Genomic DNA, 23,336 nt, shown 5'->3' with positions numbered 1-23,336 from the left:
ATATGGGAGTAAGAAAGATTTGCTCAAATAGTCACCAATATAGCCTTAAGGAAAACTGGTTTGATCATCTTGCATGCAAGCCTAGAGCAGCTCAGCACTGGACTCATAATAAAATTAATGTCCATGCCCCAAATTGTGAGTGTGTTCATGCTACATACTTGATGTTCACTGAGAGAATTACACATTATCAATGGTTAGCCCATAGAAATATAGTAGTAGTATTTAGCCGCCTTATATAGTTACAGTGACCCCCAACAAATCTACCCATTTTGTTGGAGATCACCTTAATCGTCTGAAATGGGGGATAACTGATCTAAACAAGCATTGGCAAAGCCAATAGGTCTCTCCTATGCAAGAGTTATTGGCTTTGCCAATGTGTTTTAGCCATGCTGTACACCAGTGTGTATTGAGTGCCGTAGAGTGGAGTGGTATACAATAGAGTGGACTGGTGTAGAGAGAATTTGCATAGAGTGTTACAGGGTATGGTCGCGCAGAGAGCAGCTGCATTGAATTCAGCAGCGTACACTGCAACGCCGCAGAACACGTAGAGTTTTGCATAGCAAAGTTCAGTGGTGTAGAGTAGAGTGGCACAGAGTGAAGTGGCATTGAGTGGTGCATAGTAGAGTGCAGTTGTGCAGAGTGGAGTACAGAGTGGCATAGAGTGCAGCGGCGTAGAGTGGAGTGATGCAGAGTGCTTTGGCACAGAGTGGAGTAGTGCAAAGTAGAGTGCCGCAGCGTACAGTGAAGCAGAGTAGAGTGCAGTGCTGCAGAGTTTAGAGTACAATGGTGGGTGTGGAGAGGCGCAGAGTAGAATGGCGCACAGTAGACTGGCACAGAGTGGAATAGAGTAGAGTGGCGCAGAGTGGAGTAGAGTGGCCCAAAACCCTCAAGACCTGGACCCCACCCCTTTGGGTTCAACCGGACTGGCCCCATAGTCTCTGCTTGCAGCTTCTTTACCACAGGAGTGTGGAACACCAGACGCCGAAATCCACCTCTGACGCCCCAGTGCCGCCAGGGGTGACCTGTTGGTGCTGCCTTGGACATTGCCCCCGTACTCACCTTAAGTTCAGGAGAACAGTCCTGAAAGTCATTGCTAAGTGACCCTATGCAGTATATGTTTATTTCGCATAGAATAACATTACCGCTTGAAGTTCACAATATAAGCTTATTTTGTGTGACTTAACTGATAACTCAAAAAGTACTTGCCCGATTACGATGATATTGGGGTCTAAACTCATAAAATCTTTGCTATTTTTATAAATTGGTGTCGGATTTAATTATTGAGTATGTGTCTCCTTAACTGACTGTGTGCAATAAATGCTTAACACTATCCTCTGATAAGCCTAAACTGCTCGCCCACACTACCACATAAGACAGCATTTGGGATTAATATCTGACCCCTGTAAATCAATAAGGGTCGACTGGACTCTTTGCAGTGTACCTCATTTTGGTGCACTACACAGAGTCCGCTTCCTACAGGCATAGAGTAGTGTACAGTGGCGTGGAGTGGTGCGGTGTAGAGTGCAGTGGCACAGAGTACAGTGGCGTGGAATGGTGCAGAGCACTGTGCAGTGGTGTGGAGCAGAGTGTAGTATGCATGGTGTGGTGGCACAGTGCCCTTACAGACAACACATTTTCCTTTGACATGGCCATTACTTTGGCTCAGACATACAGTTTAACTAATAAAAATATAAAATGCAGAAACTGTTCGGCCCGGCTCCGCAGGGTTCAGTCATTTTAGAGTAAAGTGTCCACCTCCTGATATTACCAAGTCCCTGGCATAGACAAATCTACAGGGCATTCGAATTATCAGGCGAGGGAAGGGAAAGGGAAGGGACAGCGGGGGAAAGGGAACCTGAAATGACCAAGGTAACAGGATTAACACATGAAGTCTGACTACTCTCAACCCTTCTCGCTAGCGCTGCAATGTGACTCTACCTGGAAAGGATAGCAGGTGGTCTGGTATCTATGCCTGAACGTGCCAGATAAGCATACACCTGTAACGACAAAGATACACAATCGTTACCACCTTTCTTAAGCCTCCCTGCTGGAAATAAATGCAGTCATTCACTCTCATACCCACAACAGAGTGCTTGCCATTCCAGGAAACGTCCTTGGATCCAATGGCTGACATAGGAGTGCTACAGCGCCTTGGTGCCGTGTCGGGTTACCTTCACCATAACACAGGAACTCCGAAGGCCAGCAGCCTTTTCTCTAGCCACCAGTTTTTAGGGAACGAGTCACTTGTGTCACTTGGCAGGACTAGAACGCCAGAACAATGTCGTAGCTTGAACGGTTTTAGCATCCACTGCCTCTACGCCACTATGCAGAGGGCGACTTGCCAGTGCATAGTAGTACTTTAGTTAAACGAAGCACAAAAGGGATTATGGGAGCGCGTTCGGTAATACCACCGCTGTATTCCGCCGCCTCCCCCAGGAACAAAGTAAATACCTCTCCGGTAACGAGTACAAAGATTAATGGGCGAGAGCGCGCTCAAGAACACGCGGTTGAGACCGCCGTCGTATTCCGTCGCCTCTCACTGGAGTGTAAGGGTGTTGCAGACCCTCAGGAAGGGAAGGGCGCTGGATTCATCTTCCTTGGGAAAGTTACAGTCCGCGCAGCGGGCTCGATGTCCGCCACAGGGCAACGGTGATACGCGGTTCAGACTCACCGCCGTATCCCGCTGGGTCGCCTCTTCCCCACGTAGTATTCACGGTCCTTCAACGGCCGATCTGATGGATACCCATAAGTCTCGGCCAATTCCGGGAGATTCAAGACGCCTTCTCTCTTCTTCGCTCTCGCAACCGCGAGAGGCTCTCGGCAATAACAAATTACGCGCAACTTCCTGTGCGCCGCTTACGCCTAAATACCCCCTCCGGGATAGGCTTTCTGGGTAATGTAGTCCGTTAATGTTTAGGAAGGCGCGACAAGGACGATGTCTGACAGAAACGATGTGTTGAAATGGCAGCACCCATTTTAATGATTTATTTTTATATTCTTGTTTTTCAACACACTTCAGAAATACCCCAGAAAAAGTGCTTCATTTGTATTCCTCATTCTGATATATTCTGAAATACTTTCTCAGTTAATATGAATGTTGTGTGATAGAAATAAAAACGTTCCTACCCCACAACCCCACCAAGTATCCAGCAAGATTGTCACATAAATCTTCTCACTCTAAAGTCAGAGAAAGAAAAGTAAACACCAAGCTCCCTTGAAAGACAGAGCCTGACATCTGGCCTCTGTATTTGAATGCACAGCAAATGAGACAAGATAAGAACAAGATTTACAGGCCTGTTTACAGAAATGAGCACTCATGGAGGAATACAAAGGGAGTTGGTGTGAAAAGGCTTTGTTCCCTGTGAGGGACACACTCACCCTGGACAGTCTAAAATAACTACAGCCAGCAAATAGACAGGCAGAAAATCTGGGTTACAAACTACAAAGTCAATGGTAGGAAATGGCAGAATGGATTCCTAGGGAAAACACAGACCAAAACCAGATACTCTCCATCTTGTGCCAGTTACCATCCTCGATATGCCATGAAAGTACATAAAACTTATAGTAAGTGTAATCCAATTTATACAGGGTCGAGTCGATATTTCTGAAAGACTCGGCAACACTGCAAGAGCGTCAGAGATATGGTACGCGAGTCCTGGAGCAGGGAGTGGCCATCTTCGACGCAGCTACAAAGTTGCAGACTGAAGTTCAGGACGGTCCTTGACGGCACTCCTCCCCCCCCCAAAAAAAGGAGTGAGAACACAAGATACTCCGACGCAGTATTAATCCTGCAAGACATCGGAAGGGACAACCCATTCCATCATGAGACTTTGAAATGGGGTGCTAAAGAAAGTGGCGTGCAAAAACTAAACGACAAATAAACAATAAAAATGATAAATACCATACTGAACGTTGAGGAAATTCCAGGGGCGACTCGTTTTGGGGCAATCTCCGACCCCAGTGAAGGAAGTTGACATGCTCCTTATAACCTGCGTAGAGACAATATCTCCTCTGGGGAGGGGACGCAAACATCTACAGTAAGTGGCATAAGACCAATCAAGTGAAGCAGCAAAATGAGGAAGAGAGATTGCCACCAGATGTAACAAGAAAGAGGAAGACATAAGCATAAGGCGCCCCCCAACCTGGCCCCTGAAACGAGTGGACAAGGTTCTAGCACAGCATGATCCAAGTTCTTGGTAAACAACAAAAAGAGGGGAAGAGGACCAACCTACCCCCACACACATCTGCCACAATGTGTGTGGCAAAGGGAGTGGACCACCAGGCAGTAACTAAAGAGGAGTCTATAAAGAGAGGGACAAGGGGCGAAAGAAGGTCCAGTCTACAGGCTCCCAATTAAGTGAGTTCAATCATCTGTTTTTAAACATAAAGCGATCGAGATATTAAATTGACTTTTGGATCAACTTTAATTATTTTTAACTCACTTTACACCAGCCTACTCACTTCATCACATTTACACTGAACCTCACTCTTCACATTGGCAAAAAGAAAAGAACTCCGGTAAAGAGCTGCCCTGCAGGACCAGTTGGGCATTGCTGCGCCAGCCCAACAAGGAGCTGCCTGATGATGAAGCATGACACCACTCGGGTGTGTGAGGGCCCTTGCTCCTGAAGGATCAGATCCCCTGATCTGATACCTCAGGTGCTCCTGACCTTTTTCTTTACCCCTTTCTTACGAACTGCATACCTTTTGATTGAAGTCATTAATTAAAGGTGACCTATTAACATGTTTAACCAAGATGCAAAAAAATAGGTGGATATTCAGGGTGCTGAGGATCCCTCACAAAGGAAATAGAGTCATTAGGTAACAGGATCAGCACTAATGAAGACGCCAAAACACAGGTGCTGAAAGATGGGCAGGAATTCCATGCACCAACATGGTCAGCCATCGGGGAGATAGGAGGCTCTACGAAGGAAATGCGAGGACCTGGAAGATAGGTCTTGATGAGAGAACATAGGAATCCCAAATGCCCAGGAAAACATTGAAGGTCCAAGTGTGCCCATGTTTTGCATCACCCTGTTCAAGCATGTTTTGGGTGAGGAGGCACCACAAAAAATAGATATTGCAAAAGCACAGAGTCGTACTACCCAAACAGGAATCAGGATTTCACCCAAGAGACATACTGGTTAAATTGCCTAAAACACAAAACCCTCCTGAAAGCACGTTGACAGGAAGCTGTTGAATGGGATGTTTTTACTATGCAGCTGTACCAGTATGAAATTAAGAAGAGAAATTACGGCAATAACTAAAGAGCTTCATAATCGGAAAAAGCTTTATAGATAGGCGTATACTTTTGCATTGGTTTGCACCTTGAATGGGAATACGAAATCAATAACAGCGGAAGAGGGTCACCGCTAGCTGGGCATTCCGGAGAGGGGGAATGATCCTGCCAACTCTTAAGGCCTGCCTCCCACGACAGATAAAGGTGAAAGCTGGGAGAAGAGCCTGATGTGGAGATAAAGGAGGGACACCCTGTCACGAAATGTCTACAATGTCCTATAAGTCAGGACCCATATGGGAGCTAAGGGTCTGGATGATTGTACCCAATAAAAAGTCAGAGGGGAAGGTGTACCAATGATACACTGATGGCGGGAACCGAGGCAGTAGAGTTCATATCACGTCTCAGATGATAATATTATGTTATCGGGGTTTTTATAGATTGGATTGAATGTGGAAAGGAGGATGGGGTGAAAAGGGGATGATTATATCAAATTGGAGGTTATGCTTCGAAGACAAATCAGACAGGGGAGAACTCAGACGCTTAACACTGGGACGATGAGCCTTAAGGATTTGACCACCCAGGAGGGCGATGGTGCAATTATTATCATGGAAGGTTAGGGGTATAAATGCCCTGGTTAAACGCCATAAGGTCTGTGGCGCAACACATAATGAGGTCTCTGATGTAATATGCCTTCAAGTGACACATTTAAGTGCAAAACAGATACAGTTAATGACTTACACACAATTCAGTTCTATGCAAATTCAAGGAAAAAAAGAACATAAGGGGTAATGCTGGCAGTGGGCAAACGCTTTTTCATGGAGGTGGAGGACTCAATAGTCGATAAGACAAAGGTTAGATACATTAGATTGTTAGTCAGCTTTATGGGCAGAGAGATTACCCTGGTGGCATTCTATGCATCAAAACGGGTTAAAAACACGTCACAGATTATAGCTATCCTCCAAGAAAAGGTAAAGCGGATCTACTTTGGGCAGGAGACTTTAACACAGTCTACAACCCGGAAATGGATAGATATCTAGATAGATACTCCAATGGTGGGATGACACAACATGCATATCAATTGGTGGGTCTGTGCCTTTTGGATCTTTGGCGAGAACATTACCCAGGGGAATGGGAATATACATTTTTCTCTCACAGTGACAGGACATTTTCCAATATGAATATCATCTGGGCGCTCATACTTCATGTACACAAACAACTAAAATAGATATAGGCCTGATATCCATTTCAGACCACAGAACCCTGATATGGGACTTTTTTTTGGGGGGGAGGGGGGGGGGGGGGTGGAAGGAGCAACGCAAGTGGGTTACTGGAAATTTGACCATATGACCTTAAAGGCCAGGCTACACACCCAGGAAAGGAAGGACCAGATAAAGGAGTACATTCAGATTAACCATATGAGGGTACCCAAGTTGCAATGGTATAGGATGCCTTTAAGGCAGTGATCCGTGTAAGTCAAATGCTTTCAGAACACAAAAGAAACACATAGGTTCCTTTAAGAAGGAAAAAAGTAGAACTTGACCTGAGAGAGACCGAGAACCAATACAGAGAGAAAAATACACTTGCTCTTTAAAGGAAAATCACAAAACTACTAAGTCAGTAAGGCATTTTACTCACGGAGGGTTTAGAAAAAGTGCTTCCTTAGGTTGAAGCAGAGATTTTATGAAAACACCAATAAGGAAGACAAAGTCTCGACCAACAGTCTCAGATGAACAAAAGATGCATCATGCATCTCCTAAAGTGTAAAGCATGGAAGGTATGTTAACCTACAAAGAGGTAGAGAAAAGAGAAGCGTTTGAAAGATTTTATACAACTCTGTACCATACTCAGTGCCCAGTGACGGAGAAAATAGATCGTTTCTTTAAGAAATTGGGTTTTCAAGTGGCGGTGGAACCCTACTCAAGCAACAACCACAGTCGGCAGGGTGAACCACAAAAGTCACTATATTAATCTGTGCTTAACCCTTTGGTAGCTTGGCATGAAAGCAGGTAGACTTAACTTAGAGATAATGTGTAAAGTATTTATGCAACACACAAACAGCAAATAAGTGAAAAATCAGCACAAGAAAAATCTCAAATCATTTCTTTTTTTTTTAACAGAGTAAATTTTTATAATAAAATGAGACCAAAATGTAAAAAATCCAATCAATAGAACTGGGGTTATACAATTTAACGGTTTAAGTAGAAATAGCGCCAAGAGGCTGAAAGTGTAAACAGTGGGTATCTGGTCACACTAGATTAAGAAAAAGTCACAAGTTGAGGCTGACCGCAATGGATTCGGTTGTATACAGAAACCAGGTTAGGCCACATAAAAAAAAGTTACCTTCCCAAAGTCTGGCACGCACAGTTCAAAACATCAGGATTTCACAGGAGGAGCTCAACTGGTGCCAGTCAAGAATCCAGGAGCTGGGGAAACACCTCTTGGATATCTAGAACTCACTCCAGCAGAGGCCAACAGGACTCCGGCAGGTCCAGTTACAGCAGGCTAGCTAGGCAGTGACAGGGAGCCTGTGGAGCTTGTTGTGTCCCATTAGCTCAGAACAGGAGGTCAGCCAACTGACCCATGGAGTCACTCAGGTTAGCATGCGATGAAGGTAGCAGGCACCAGGCTTCCTTTTCAGTGAGCAGGGCAGGCCTTAAGAAGCAGGACAGTCCTCTGACCAACAAGGCAGGCCTCAAGCAGCAAGGCAGTCCTTTAGAGAACAAGGCAGGCCGGCAGAAGCAGGGCAGTCCTCGGGGGAACAAGGCAGCTGTTCTTCTGTAATAGTTACAGGGTCCAGGCGTGTACTGATGAGTGGCTCAGGAGTTCCAATATTTACACCAGGCGAAGTAGGGGGAACTTTTAGTCCACCCCATCTGGTTCTGGAAAGTTCATTCCATTCCCTTTCTTCCCCTGCCCAGGCTTGAACAGGTCTAAGGCAACAAAGGCTAGAGTAAAGTTCTTTTGTGAGTGTGCTGTAGGCCGCCCTTTGCAATGTAAGCGGAGCAGGGAAAAGCCCTGCCCCTCCTATCCTGGCAGGGCGGCCTCTCCCACCTACACCCAGGTCCTATTGTTCACTGCCTGGGCCCAATACACATTCCTGATGGGGGACCAATTAATAAGCCCAGGCAGCTGGAAACTCGCAAAGTCGCATTTTAAAAATTGTAATTTGAAATCCAATTTTACCATTAAAGAGGATTTAAAATTATAATTCACTTGAACCCAAACATTACATTTCTATCTGCACTTACTAAATGTAATAAGGTAGCCCAATGTTATCCTATGGGAGTGGTAGACCTTACAGTAGTCAAAAACGAATTTAGGAGTTTTTCACTACAAGGGCATGTGAATCTTAAAAACACAACTTTTGGGCCTATTTTAGAGGTGGGATGTATGCATTAAAAAGGAAGGTGCAGGCATGGTAAAAGGTTTATTTGGCCAGGTCGAAATGGCAGTTCAAAACTGTGCTTCAGGCTGCAATGGCAAGCATCAGACATGTATTAAAAGGCTATTTTTAGTGGAGGAGCCTAGCGCGCATCCAAGATGGTCGCGTGAGCACAGGGCTCCCCGGACCCTCTCTGCTCCTCGGAATTTATCCTGAGAATATCCTGACGTGGCTTATGGAATCTGGGAGTTAAAGACCAGCTGAGCGTATATCTCTTTTCAAAACTCAAATCGGACCTGGGAATCCTGAGTTGTCGTCGTCGGAACTTTTGGGACCCACCCGACGGAGGTGACCGGGGTGAAGGTGACCCGAGGGACCGGGCTGCAATTGAACAACAGCGGCTTCAGCGTGGTGCCAGCTGCCGATCCACCACTTTCGGTTTCGGTTTTGCACTTCAGGAGACCGGCAGCGAGGTGCGCTCGGGGTGGAGAGGTGCTTCCTGGGCCTCTGCATGAGGTTTTCTTTCATCTGCCACTAGAGCGCCTATCGCCTCGGACCCCCTATACCGACATTTTGTGGTCTTCTTGCTGGTGCCTTACACCTCTTGATTGGAGGTCCCCTCGGGTGACCGTGTTCACATGGGGGGCAAAGGGGGTCCCGAGGGCCGCAAGACCAAGGCTTCCCTCCGCGGGGGGGCAGTCCAGAGCAATAACATGGACCGCTACACCCAGGGCAGGGGGCCCTCTGGCGCTGCTGGCCTCCCCTCGGATACTGCGGAAGGAGGCGCGACCGCCACGACGGAACTATCCTTGCAGGACATTATGGGCGCCATTGATGGCATCAGGGAAACCATCGCGACGCAATATGAGGCCCTGGCCCGTAAGATTGACACTGTCGCGATCGATGTCACCCTGATCCGGGCCGACCTCTCCAAAACTAACGAGAAGGTCCAGGCTCTCGACGCACGGACCTCCACCCTCGGTGCGGAGGTGTCGGATCTGCGGGCCGCGCTTGGAGACATCAGGGTGGTTAACGACCATATGGCCCGGCGGCTTGAGGACTTCGAGGGACGGGCCCGACGCAACAACATCCGCGTCATAGGTGTACCGGAGTCCTCTGACGGCCGCCCGGTTGACCTCGTGGTCAAGGAACTTATCCTGAAACAGTTGTCCTCGGCTGGCCTAAGTAAGTTCTTTGCCGTGGAGCGGGCCCATCGAGTTCCGGGCGGTCGGCCACGGCCGGGGGCCCCCCCGAGGCCTATCGTGGCCAAACTGTTCTACTACAGGGACCGCGACGCTATTCTGCAGGCCTCACGGACCCACGGCCCGGTTCGTCATGAGAACTCGACCATCAATTTTTACCCGGACTTCACGCAACTGGTCCAGAAACAACGGATGGGATTCCAAGGGGTGAAGCGTCGTCTCCGTGAGCTGGGCCTAAAGTATTCGATGCTCTACCCTGCAAAACTCCGAGTGGAACATGGGGATCGGACAGCCTTTTTTGACTCTCCTGTGGCTGCAAGTGACTGGCTGGACTCTCTGCCGGACGGAGGTGGCCGTCCCGGACCCTCTGCGGGCACCGCAGGTGATGGGTCCCCTTTAGAATGACTTTTGGTCCTTGATTTTGCCTTTTTGCACTGTACAGTCGGGTCTTATTTCATTTGCATATTGTGTTTTACCAGGACCAGTGAGGGGGGCGGGCGGGGACGGGTCCCTTACCTCCTCTGGGTTCTTTTCGTAGAATGGGGTTAGTGGGGAGACAGGCACACTGCAAGTTGGGGGGGTTTTTTGGCCCGCAGGGGTGCAGGGTGGGGGGAGTTGGTCCTGGGGTGGGGTTGGGGGGGAGGAGGGTTTGTTTTGCTGTGTGTTTTTTGTTTACAGGGCGAGGTACTGATTTTTGTCCACATTTGGGAACTGTGCTGCAGGCTGGGGGACCCTTGATCTATTGGGGGGGATGGGGGGGGACGGGTTGAGGCTTATGTCATGGAACGTCAATGGGTTGGGGGACCGTATCAAGCGGGGTGTAGTACTGCAATATTTGCGTCGTTTGACTCCTGATGTGGTGTTTCTCCAGGAGACGCATCTGGTTGGCAATGTTTGTCATGCAATGAACAGGGGGGGATACCGCCTCGTGGCCCATTCTGGTTTCACAACTGGTTCCAGGGGGGTGGGCATTCTGCTGCGAACCTCACTTCCGGTGGAGATCACTAAGATAGTCTCGGACGACAGAGGGCGCTATGTGTGTTTGATTGGGAGGTGGGAGGGGCAGCCCCTTGCCCTGGTTTCAGTTTACGTCCCCCCGGGCCTCCAGAGCTCCACCTTCACTGACTTGGGTCGAATGCTGCTTGACCTTCCGGACAGCCTCCTGCTCATGGGCGGGGACTTTAATTCTGTGGTTTCGGGTGAACTGGATCGTCACCCACCAAGGACCCTCCCCGCTGCCCAGGCATGGCTGGGTGGGATGCTGGAGACCTTCGGCCTGGTGGATAGTTGGAGATTAATGCATCCGACCCAATGTCAATTCACCTTTCACTCGGGGGCGCATGGGAGTCTCTCTAGGTTAGACTACTTCCTTATGCCCGCGGCGCAGACTGGTCGGATTCGAGAGGTCAGGCACCTGGCGCGGGGTATCTCCGACCATTCTCCGCTGTGGCTTGTTTTTGACACCGGGCCACGGTCTGCAGGGCGGATCGCTCCCATTAACCCATGGTACCTGCGAGACCCTACGACTCGTGACAGCCTGGTTAAGGCTATGGACCAATACTTCCTGGATAACGAGGGGTCGGTGTCTTCTGCAATGTCCCTGTGGGAAGCCTTTAAAACCGTGATCCGCGGACAAGCCCTTTCCCAGATAGTGGTGGCTAAGAGGGTCAAGAGTGAGGCAGTGGTGAGGCTGGAGACTGACATCTTGGGGCTGGAGTCGGCCTTGGAGGCGAATGTTACTCCGGACGGGCTCCATGCCCTCAGCCTGAAACAGTTTGAATATAGGTCCCTGGTCACTGACGCGGCCAAAACTATGTATAGGGAGCAGCAGGGTCGACTGTACGATGCCGGGGACAAGGCGGGAAAGTTGATCGCGTGGCTGGACAGGAAGGAGAGAGTGAATCGTGTGGTCCCGGAGTTGCGTGCTGCGGATGGTGTGTGTGTGTGACGGAGCCTGACGAGATTGTGGAATGTTTTGCCGACCACCTCCGGGCTGTGTACTCCCCAGTGACTGACAGGGATGAGGACGACTCTCGCCTTCTACTGAGGGATATCGCCTTGCCCTGCCTGTCCGTTGAGGACCGTGAGCGGCTGGACGCCCCCTTGTCGGTGGATGAAATAGCGACCGCGATCCGCTCCCTTCGCTCGGGCAAGGCTATGGGTCCCAACGGTCTGCCCATTGAGCTATATAAATTGCGCCCTGACAAGCTTGCGCCCTTCCTCAGTCGCATGTTCCGTGAGTCTCTGGCGGCGGGTTCCCTCCCGGCCGGTCAGCGTTTGGCCACGATAGTCGTTCTCCCCAAGGAGGACAAGCCGCGAGATCGCTGTACTTCTTACCGGCCTATTTCACTGCTAAATGCGGAGCCTAAGATCCTGGCGAAAGTCCTTGCTAATCGTCTGTTGAGCGTCGTGTGCGATCTGATTCATCCGGACCAATGCGGATTCATCCCGCATCGTAACACCGCTCTTAACTTGCGGCGTCTTCATGGCGCCCTTGCCAGGGCGGAGCTCCTCTCCGAACCGGCCGAGCTGGTTTCTTTGGATGCCACGATGGCTTTTGACACCATCGAGTGGCCATTCCTCTGGGCTGTCTTGGCTAAATTTGGCTTTGGGGAAGGATTTATTGGCTGGGTGAAGCTTCTGTACACGGGACCCATGGCTCAGGTGGTGGTGAACGGGCGGGTCTCTCGGCCCTTTGCCCTCGGCAGGGGCACGAGGCAGGGATGCCCGTTGTCCCCTTTGCTCTTCGCTCTCGCCCTGGAGCCACTCGCGGCTTGGCTCCGCTGGGAGCCCTCGCTTCGAGGGATCCGGTGGGCCCCGGGCTTTGAAGATCGGGTTTCGCTGTATGCGGACGATATTCTCCTATATCTCACCTCACCGCGGCAGTCGCTCAACGTCCTCTTTGACGTTCTGACTTCCTTTGGGAATAATTCGGGTCTCACGATCAATTGGTCTAAATCCTGCGTCTATCCGATCTCCGGTGGTCCTCCACTCCTACCGCCTCGGCTTCCGATCCAGGTATCACTGAGCGGCTTTAAGTACCTGGGGATATATGTTTCGCTGGACCCGGTGGCTCGCTATGAGCTGAATCTCCTGCGTCCGCTTCGGCGATTGCGAGAGGATACGGCCCGGTGGTGCAGGCTGCCCGCTGGGTCGGGCCGCGCTGTTCAAAATGATGTCCCTTCCCAGGTTCCTCTATGCACTCCAGAATTCCTTCGACGTCATCCCAGTGGCCTACTTTCGGGAGGTAGAGAGCCTGCAGAGGAGACTGGTGTGGGACGGGCGGGCGCGTATTGCTCTTGCTAAGCTTACTCTCCCCTGGTATGACGGGGGCATCGCGCTTCCCGACATTCGCAGGTATTATTGGGCCGCGCAGCTTTCGGCCATCAACCATGCCACGTATGCGCCTGGCCTGAACCCGGCGTATGAGATGGACAAGTTCCTGCTTCCCGGCGGGGACTATAACAGGGCGCTGTACTCCCGCTCGGCTGGCCGGACCCTTACGGGTCCTACTAAGATTGCTGTGCGGACCTGGAGGGCCGCCACTGCGGCCACGGGCTGGGGTGAGCGACTGACATGTGCTACTCCTTTGTTTGCCTCCGATCGCCTGGGGAGCCTCTGGACTACGAAGGGGTTTGACCAGTGGGACACGATTGGTATCAGCAAAGTGGGAGACCTGTGGCATAAGGGCGCGGTTAAGACTTTCGCGGCTCTTCAGGCCGAATATGAGCTTACGGACAGGGAGTTCTTCCGCTATGCCCAGGTTCGACACGCCCTGCTCTCGGTCTTTGGAGAGGGGACCACGATCCCGGTTTCCTCGCCCCTCGAGGACCGCATGCTTGACGGACATGTCCCGGACAGCACTATTTCTTTAATTTATAAGAAACTGATTAATCATCGGGCTGACCTCTTGGTGCGCCTTCGGGAGGCTTGGACGGGGGATGGAGTGGAATTGGACGACGAGGACTGGCAGTCTGCACTGTCGTCCCCCAAAGAGGTCGCCATTCCAGCCCGTCTCCGGTTGGTACAGCTTAAGATTCTTCACCGGGTGTATGTGACGGGTCCTCGCTTGGTCTCGATGGGATATTCCGACGATGGGCTCTGTAAGCGGGGTTGTGGGCTCAGTGCCACCTTTCTCCATATCCTGTGGGAGTGCCGCGAGGTGGCGGACTACTGGCGCCGGGTACATACGGTTATGGGACAGGTCACTGGGGTTGTGCTGCTTCCGGAGGTGCGTCGCTGTGTCCTGAATGTGTGGGAGCCCAATGATTATAGCGCGGCTCAGACTCGGTGGGCGGCCCTGGGGAACATGATTGCCAAGAGAGATATAGCGCAGCTTTGGGGTGCCCAGCGGCCACCCACCGTGTCAGTATGGAAGGAGAATATGGACTGGTGTATGTTCAGGGAGAAGACTGTGTATGTTGCCCGTGGTAAGCCGGGGGCATGGGGCAGAATCTGGGGGCAATGGAATGCTTATCGCGGGGGTATCTGTACGCCCCCCCTGGTGGACACCGATATCGCCATGTCCCCCTGACCCTTGACGGTTCCGGGCACCTTTTGGAATGACTACATATGGACGTTCAGTTCCCTTGGCCCCCCCCCCGTCCCCAGCCTCCCGGTACTCCTTCCTTTCGTGTGCTGCTTAATGGTCTGACCTGGAGTTCCCCGGAGGAAGCCTGACCTGCGCCGTTTGTCTTTATGCCTCGCCTTTTGTTTTTCTTTTAGTTTTTTGTGTTTGTTTGATCTAAGTCTCCTGTGCCTCTAGAACTATCCGGACTCACTACGGGGCCGACCCCCGGGAACCGACTGCAGCTTTGATAAATGTATATTTCATTCTGTACTTAGCGGCCGGCCCTGGTGGTTGTAGGCCCGTGCTTGTAATCGAATTATTGTTCAATAAAAACTTTTAAAAACAAAAAAAAAAAAAAAAAAAAAAAAAAAAAAGGCTATTTTTAGGCACTATAAGTGCTGCTGCATCCTAGAAGCATTTCATTTGTAGGTTCTGATTACCCGTGGTACCATATATGAGGGACTTACTAGTAAATTACATGTACCAATCAAGAGCAAGCTAAATGTACCTTTTTTTTTTTTAAAAACACAAACTTTACTGCATTTTGATATAGATAGGTAAGTACATATTTTAATAAAAAGAGCGAACTATAGCATTGTACATCCACATCATAAAAATTAGAACCAAATATTCTTTTAAATGTATGACACACCAGGACAATATAGCCAGTGACTCTTCCTGGTTGAAGGTCAACTCTATAACGAGGTCTATACCGAAATGCGCGTGGGCACTTAGAGATTGGTCATACATAGTCATTTATTTAATTTATTAGTCCAATTTGATGGAGGATCTTTGGGCCATCTAGCAGTGGAAATTTTGAAATATACAGATGTATATATAAAACAAGGATGTATTATTAAGCAACCTTTTCTTTCCTGGTCTATTGAAAATGATATTTTGCGGTTTGTATTGAGGTGTGGTATTTATGTTTTATTTATGTTTGAACGACTGAAGTATGGGAATGGTCTGGTATGTTTGTTTGAGTGTATGTGAGTTCGATTGAGAGGTGGTTATTGGGGTTTGTTGGTATCCGCGGGTTGCTCAAGGTTATTCTTTTTTTTTTGCACACCAGTGTGAATATTGTGCTTTGTAGTTTCTTTCTATTGTCTATATTGCTTAAAAATGTATATATCATAGTAATGTGTCCACAAAAAAGAATAAATATGATGGCTTCAATCTTATGCGAAAGATTGAGCTAAGAGATCAGTTATTTTGTTTTTGTGGGCTACTTTGCGATTCCTTGTGTTTTCTCATGTATGATTCGATGCATTATTCCCGCCCATTTACCAGGTAGGATTTGTTTTTGGCCTATTTCCCCTGGTCGTGCTGGTATATTAGTATTCTGGACCCCTCGGTTTTTAGTCTTTATGTACACGGACTAAGTGTTGGTGGAGGACGACTCAGCCATACATATAATCATTAAAATACATTCATTTTGAACTCTAAGCCAATGTGAACCACCCTATCCCTCCCCCGCCCAAAACCTGACAGCGTCACTATGGTGTACTATATACGTATGTGATACAAGTGGGTATACATATCTATGTAGTGTAATCAATGGGGGCATTTAGCCTGCTATGTTTTAGTATCTAGAATGTAATGAATCAGGTGTGCTAGGCTGCGTTATACAAGGATACTGCGTTAAGAAGTATGTTAGGGTTGTGTAGGGAACAGTGCACAGAGGGGTAAGCAGTGGCACCAGACCAGGAGAGGGACTAAACCTAACCTAAATGATTCCAACAAGGCGTTCCAATCCAGTGCAATAGGTAGCTTCCGTAAGTCTCTGTATTTCTCTCTACGCAGGGCCTCACTCTCGGCCAGACCCCACCGGGCTACCTCTTCACGTAACTGGGAAACAAGGGGTGCAGTCAAGGATTTCCAGCGCCTCATTAAGAGTCACTTCGCGAACAGAAAAGCTAAGCCTGCTGTAGGAAAGTAGGATCGCTTTTATGGTTACCCCCAATTTTAGGTCGATATAATGCGGTTTCTGACTAGTCTGAATGAGATCCTGCTAACCAGGACCCCAGTCTCTGTGCTTTCTCCCCTAAATTAGTTTGCTAAGTACTTGGGTACATCCCAGATTGGACACTGGTGTACACTTATCAGTCCCTAGTATATGGTACTAAGGTACCCAGAGCATAGATACACCAGGGGTCGCCCATGGGCTGAAGCATGTATTATGCCACCCATGGGAGTCCACTCAAACTATGACTACAGGCCTGCCATTGCAGCCTGTGTAAGCTGGTGCCAGCACCACTTATGGCAGATATAGGTTTCCCTATATCTAAGGCCACTGCACTTAAAACCTATTAGTCACCCCTAGAGCAGGCCTTTCAATCCTGAAGGCAGGGTGCTTGGTTTTAAGTATGAGGGTGTCCCTGCATGAGCAGGAAACCCGTACGACCTATGGAGTCCATTCTCCCGGGCTGTAAGTGAGATAGCCATAGGACATATAGAGGGGCACCGCATCATTACGCGGTGACCATCTCGAAACTGTCTGTAACAAATCTTATTATGTTTGGTATCAAACATGTTGGAATCATACCCCCATAATATAAACGGGGTGGGAGGTATGATTTCAGGCACCGCAAAGCTCCTCGGTGCTCCCGGTACCAGTCTTCCAGACCCGGACAGCAAGCCAGGGCTGCTGCCAGCCAGAGACAAGTCTGTCCTCCTGCTGCTGAGCCAAACTTGCACAGTGGAAGGCAGAACAATAGGTATTCTGTAACAGGGAGGTGTGACCACCTCCCAGACAGGATTTAGCATATTGGGGCAGGTGGGAGTGCTTGCCAGTGCCACATAGTCTGCATGCAGGGCACCTGGTGCCCTCTATGCATAGGTTAGTTCAAACCAGTTCAGGGAGCCGTTGACTCCCGCTCTTGTACGAAGCTGGACAAAGGACAGGGGAATATCCTCCCCTTGTCCAGGCCCTCGTTCGGGAGGGACCGCTGAATCGTCCCAACCCTTTCCTTAGGGTATTTAGGGGCTTACCTGTGGGTGGGTCCCTAGATTCGTTGTGGGACAATATTCATTTCAGGCACTACTACTTCTTCGACTGTCTGGGCACTCTGGACTTCGCTCTGGGCATCAAGGCTGCAACTAGGAAGACTCCTGCTGCTCCTGATCTCATCTGCTGCAACCTCCGTGCCTGTGCTCCATACAGGAACCTTCCCAGGCCTGTGGGCAACCAAGACACTTGAAGGAATCTCCCTTGAGGTGAAGGAGTCACTTCCCTGCAGGCACCGTAACTAAGCTGACCGGTCTGCTGATCCTGAGCTCCCACGGACTCCGAAATACTCAGCAACACAGGTGGTGGTTCTTCACATCCCTTGAGACCTGCCCTGTTCTCTCACCAAGTTTGAGGCCAGCATCCCTAGTGGGAGCGGCAGGAACTGAGCCCCTGTGCACCGTGTCGACTTGCAGTTGCAAAGGCTTGTTGGCTTCCTTCCATCAAGATCTTTGGGCTCCAAGTAGCCTCAACCTCAAGCATCTCCAGTGACCAAGATCTTCGTCCTCACTGCATCACTTGCATCGTGGTTCTGCTTCTTTGGTGAGCTGCACGAGGTCCTCTCGCGACTCCAGTGCCTCTGGCCTGTGGGTCCTCTTGAGGGTCATCTTCGTATTCTTTGGGCTTCCCTTATTGCTCAAAGCCTGCCCTGACTCCCCTGCCTGTCACCTGGACCTTGCTGGTCCCGACATTGCACCTTCTTCGCTTTCCATGTTGTTTGCAGATGCCAAGGCTTGTTGGCACTCCCAACAGACACCGACTCCTCAACTCTCGACATCGTACGTGGGACAGCTCGTGAACGGCTCCTTGTCTTCCACAGCGTCGCCGGGTCCACACAGCTGTAGCTCCAAAGTCACCGTCAGCTCTCCTGCAGCACCCAACATTGGGCGGCATTTGTCTTCTGTGCCTCCCGGTCACTTCCAAGTGGCATAGACTCTGTCCCCTCTGCTCTCAGTTACTTCTCGACTTGAATCAACCTTTGGGTTCCACCAGACACTTTCTCCTTCTCCAGCAGCAGCATCTTCCTGAAGTCCTCCATTGGGTTTGACGGCGGTTTCTGACACCACTTCACACCTATGCACCCAGCACCCCGGGTGGAGTGGCTCTCCAACCTACTGTCTTCCACAGGGTTTCTTCAGGGTCCACTAGGAAGGGTCCTTCTTTAAAATTGCAACAGCGACTTACCCATTGAGTTGCATTGATCCCGCGGTCGTGTTCCCACTCTGCACACGGCCTCAATGGGGCTCCTGGTTACTTACCTTGGGTGGTTGCTTGGGTCCCCGGCACTTCTACGTCTTCTGGTGATAGACTTGACTAGAGTCGTGGTTAGCATACCACTACTTGAGAATATGGTTTGGTCTCCCCCGGCGACCACTGTGTATTATGTGCTACTTACCTGTTTATATTGAAAAGTATTGAGTGCATTATGTGTATCACCGGCTAGGAGATACCTGGATGTGTTAGTGAGTGTTATATAATAAATACATATTTTCATAAATACACTGTGTGGTTCTTTTTCACTTAATCTATATTAATAAGATTATATTATGGTAAAACAAGCTGCTTTACACTCCTTCTGGACTAAGCCTGATCTCCACAACTACCACTTAGAGAGCTTTCAATCCGTTGTCTAAGACTACTAAAATCACCATAAGGATTGTCTGGATTGGTGCCGGGTGCCCACTTACATAAGTGTGCCTCATAACCAAGCCAGCTTCACACCTGCGAAACGTGACACCACTCAAGAACCCTTGGGTCAGGGGTGTAACCCTAGAATGCATTGTTCCACCATCTGCCAGTGATCTAGTCCAGTCAGGTCGATAGGGTGCCAAGTGTACCATGTTTTAGGGTGAGAGCATAAGCACTTAACTACAGATTAGAAGTTGTAAAGTTCCCAGTCTCCAGAAGCCAACACAAACAGGTTCAGAAAACAGGAGAGGGAAGGCAAACAGTTAGGGGGTGACCCTACAGAGGGCCAAGTCTAACAGTTTCCTAGCACAAATAAAGTTAGTGCAACTACCACAGCATACATTCCAATAATTGAATAAATAAATAACAGGTTCGGAAGTAGCTAAAGTTTTCAAAGACCTCGGACTACATAAGGCACCAGGCCCGGGCAGACTAACATTTAATACAAGAGGAGCGCCTCTGAGCTGATCCACAGAATGCTAGAGTAATTTAATTCAATACGAGAGGAGGGTGGGGTAATGGACACAAAGTCTGAAGCGAACATTACCTTAATTCAGAAGACTGGTAAGCCAAGACACCAATGTGTGGCATATAGGTCCATCATGTTGCTGAACTCGGACTTGAAAATATATTTGAACATACTGGCCAACAGACTAAAGAAGTGTACACAATTCATGATCAAACTGGATCAGTCAGGGTTCATAAGACACCACCAATCATTTGATAAAATAAGAAGACTACTGTACTTAATAGAAAAGGCAAATAAGGACACGTTACTTACCTTCGGTAATGCCTTATCTGGTAGAAACTGTATATATCCAGCAGATTCCATACCTTTGAATTTTCCAGGCGTCAGACTGTTTCCAGTAGATTTTTCTTCGAGCAATACCTCTACATGCAGGTAGGCAGTGTCGATCGGTACTGCATGATGTCGTCGGCCGTGCCGGAAGGGACGTCAGCGTCTCCTATATAGGCACCACCTTGGCGTGCTGACATCAGTTACTTTTCATGACTTTCCACGCCAGAAACACAGAGCCATGAAGAGTACTGACATTGGTGTGTTAAAAAAATAAAGGGTTCTGAAAGGGAACAACCGTGGCCCTAGAAACTAGTCGGCAGGGAGGATGTGTCGGTCGGTATGGAACCTGTGGCTAGATACGGTCTCTACCAGGTAGGGATTCATGGAAAGTAAGTAACTTGTCCATCAGATAGAGTATCTATTCCTTACCTTTGAATAGATACCCAAGCAATACCATCACCGGAGGAGGGACTGAAGACATGCTTCAGACTAGAAAGTCCTGCAAGACCGAGCAGGCAAAATGGCTGTCCTTCGGACTGGACTGTCAAGGCAGTAATGCTTGGCAAAATGTGTGCAGGGATGCCCATGTTGCTGCCTGACAGATTTCCAGGACTGGGACTCCACACACTAACGCAGTGGTAGCAGCCATAGCTCTGGTGGAATGAGCTCTTAAGCCTTTAGGAGGCTGCATCTTTGCCAGAGTGTAGCAAATTGTGATGGAGAGGACTACCCATTGGAAGATGGTCCTCTTCTGCACCACTCGACCCTTCTTCGCTCCAACGTACCCCACGAAGAGTTGGTCGTCCACCCAGAACTCATTCGTGCAGTCAAGGTAGAACGCCGCCGCTCTTTTGGGGTCCAGAAGGTGGAGTCGCTCCTCTTCTTTAGAGGGATGAAGAGGAGCGTAGAAAGTGAGCAAGGTGAAAGATTGTCCCACATGGAAGGGTGTTACCACTTTCGCCAAGAAAGAGGCCCTAGTGTGAAGCATCAATTTGTCAGGGAATATCATCAGAAAGGGGGGCTTGAACGATAGAGCCTGCATCTTGCTCACCCCTTTGCTGCTGTGACAGAAGATCCTCCCAAAGGCGGCAGCCTGATTAGAGGATAGATGCTCATTTGTAGAAGCTCGGGGTGCCAGACTTTTTGCGCCCAGTCTGGAGCCGAAAAGGCTGGGCCCGGTCGTTCCTGATCTTCTGGAGAATTCTGGGCGGAAGTGGTATGGGCAGAAAGGCATACATGAGGCTTGAGTTCTTCTCAAGACGAAAAGCGTCTGAGCGAGAGTCACCCTGGAAACTCCAACGTGCAAAACTGCTGACTGCACATTCTCAGCAGAAGCAAACAAATGTAACCAAAGCTCTCGACACTGCTGAAAGAGACCTTGCACCACCTCTGGATGGAGACACCATTCATTATCCACTAGGCATCAATGGCTGAGTTTGTCTGCCCTGGTGTTCAGAGAACCTGCCAGGTGTTGAACCACCAGGGATATGCCCTGCTGTTCTAGCCATGTCCAGAGACCATTGGGGTCTTCACAAAGAGTCCAAAACCCCAATCTACGTTGTTTATTGCAGTACCATGTGGCAGTGGTGTTGTCTGTGAAGACTTGAACTAGTCTTCCTTTGATGGAGGGTAGAAAGACTTTCAATACCAATCGGATCGCTCGGAGCTCCAGCATTGATGTGGAGTATGGATTCCGCCGGATACCAGAGTCCTCTAATCTCCAACTCTCCCAGATGGCCACCCCATCCCAGAAGTGACACATCTGTCACTACTGTGAGATCTGGCTGGGGAATGGAGAGGAGTCTTCCTCTGACCCAATCGCTATTTGTCAGCCACCACTTCAGGTCTTGTGCTGTTCCCTCCGATATCTGGACCATGTCAGAGAGATTACCCTGATGCTGCACCCATTGGAACTTCAGGTCCCACTGCAAAGTCCTCATATGCCATTTGACATGTGTCACTTGCAGGAGGCCATGAGGCCCAACAGCCTCAGAGTCACTCTCACCGAAATCCAGGATAGAGGCTAAAAAAATCGGCATCATGGCCTTAATATCCTTGACTCGCTGCTCATGAGGATAAGCCCAAAACTGCACTGTGTCCAGAACAGCTCCAATGAAAGGGAACATCTGAGAGGGAGTCAGGTGTGAGTTTGGCACATTGATAGTGAACCCCAGCAAATGCAGGAGGTCCGCCATGGTCGCACCAGGTGGGATACGACCACCTGGTGCGTGCCCGCCTTCAACAGCCAGTTGTGAAGATAGGGGAAGACTGGCACCCCTGATCTCTGCAGGTGAGCTGCGACCATCGCCATCTTGGTGAACACCCAAGGGGTGCTCGTAAGGCCAAAAGGGAGCACCTTGAACTGAAAGTGCTTGTGTGCCACCGTGACTCACAGGTAACACCTGTGGGCAGGCAGGACGGGGATGTGAAAATATGCATCCTGCAAAACCAACACTACAGAGCAGTCTACAGGGTCCTGGGTACTTAATGAGCAGCTTTTGAAGACCACTCCCTCTATTACATATCAACTGGACTCGGATCAGCTCCTAGTAGATCACTGGTTGTCAGAGGCTATCGATTCTATTCTTCCTCTCTCCACCAAACCTCAACCTAGAGTGCTTCCCCCCCGCTCTGCGGTTTACAGAGTCTCTGAGACTTGGAAAAAAAGCAATGTAAAGCTTTGGAGAAACTGTGGAGTAAGCACTATGCGCCAGAGGCCAAAATCACCTATCTGGAGGCACTAAAAGAATATAATGCTCTTTGCAGATCAACTTGTGCCTCCTTCTACACGGATAAAATTATGACTGCTCAAAACTGCCAGAAAACCCTATTTAAAGTTGCGACAGAACTCTCTGCACCTAGTATGTTCTTGCCATCCCCCTCCCTTTCATTACATTACTGCAACAAACTTGCACTGTTTTTCTACAATAAAGTTGTGTCTATTCACTGCGAGCTTGAGCTGGACTCCTCCCTTCATGACAACTTCATCTTTCCCACCTCTCAACTTTCTGAACAGGTCAAGACTGCTCTCCTTGACCTCTCATCTGTTGAATCCTGTCAAGTTAAGGCCTGGCTCTCACTTGATTTAATCTCTTTGAAAAACCTTCTGGGGAACATAAAGTCTGGCTCCCCACTTGACCCTCTCCCTCCATCTAAGCTCAGAAGTCTGGACGAGTCTGCCCTTGAGGCGATTCTTAATCTCCTTAACTCCTCGCTAAATCTTGGCCAGTTGCCCTGTAATTGGAAGCACACTCTTTTGCTCCCTTTGCTGAAAAAGTCTGGCTTAGATCCCCTCTGTTGGTCAAACTACATGCCCAGATCTCTTCTCTCCACCTTTTCCAAAATATTGGAAAAACACATTAATTCTCAACTTTCTGCACAGAGCATAAGCTATTTCATCCATCACAGTCTGGCCTTCATCCTGGACACAGTACTGAATCAACTCTCC

Source organism: Triturus cristatus, chromosome 10 (assembly GCF_964204655.1).
Source record: "Triturus cristatus chromosome 10, aTriCri1.1, whole genome shotgun sequence".
Lineage (NCBI taxonomy): Eukaryota > Metazoa > Chordata > Amphibia > Caudata > Salamandridae > Triturus > Triturus cristatus.
The sequence above is the reverse complement of the archived record's forward strand: the minus strand, read 5'-3'. Positions refer to the sequence as shown.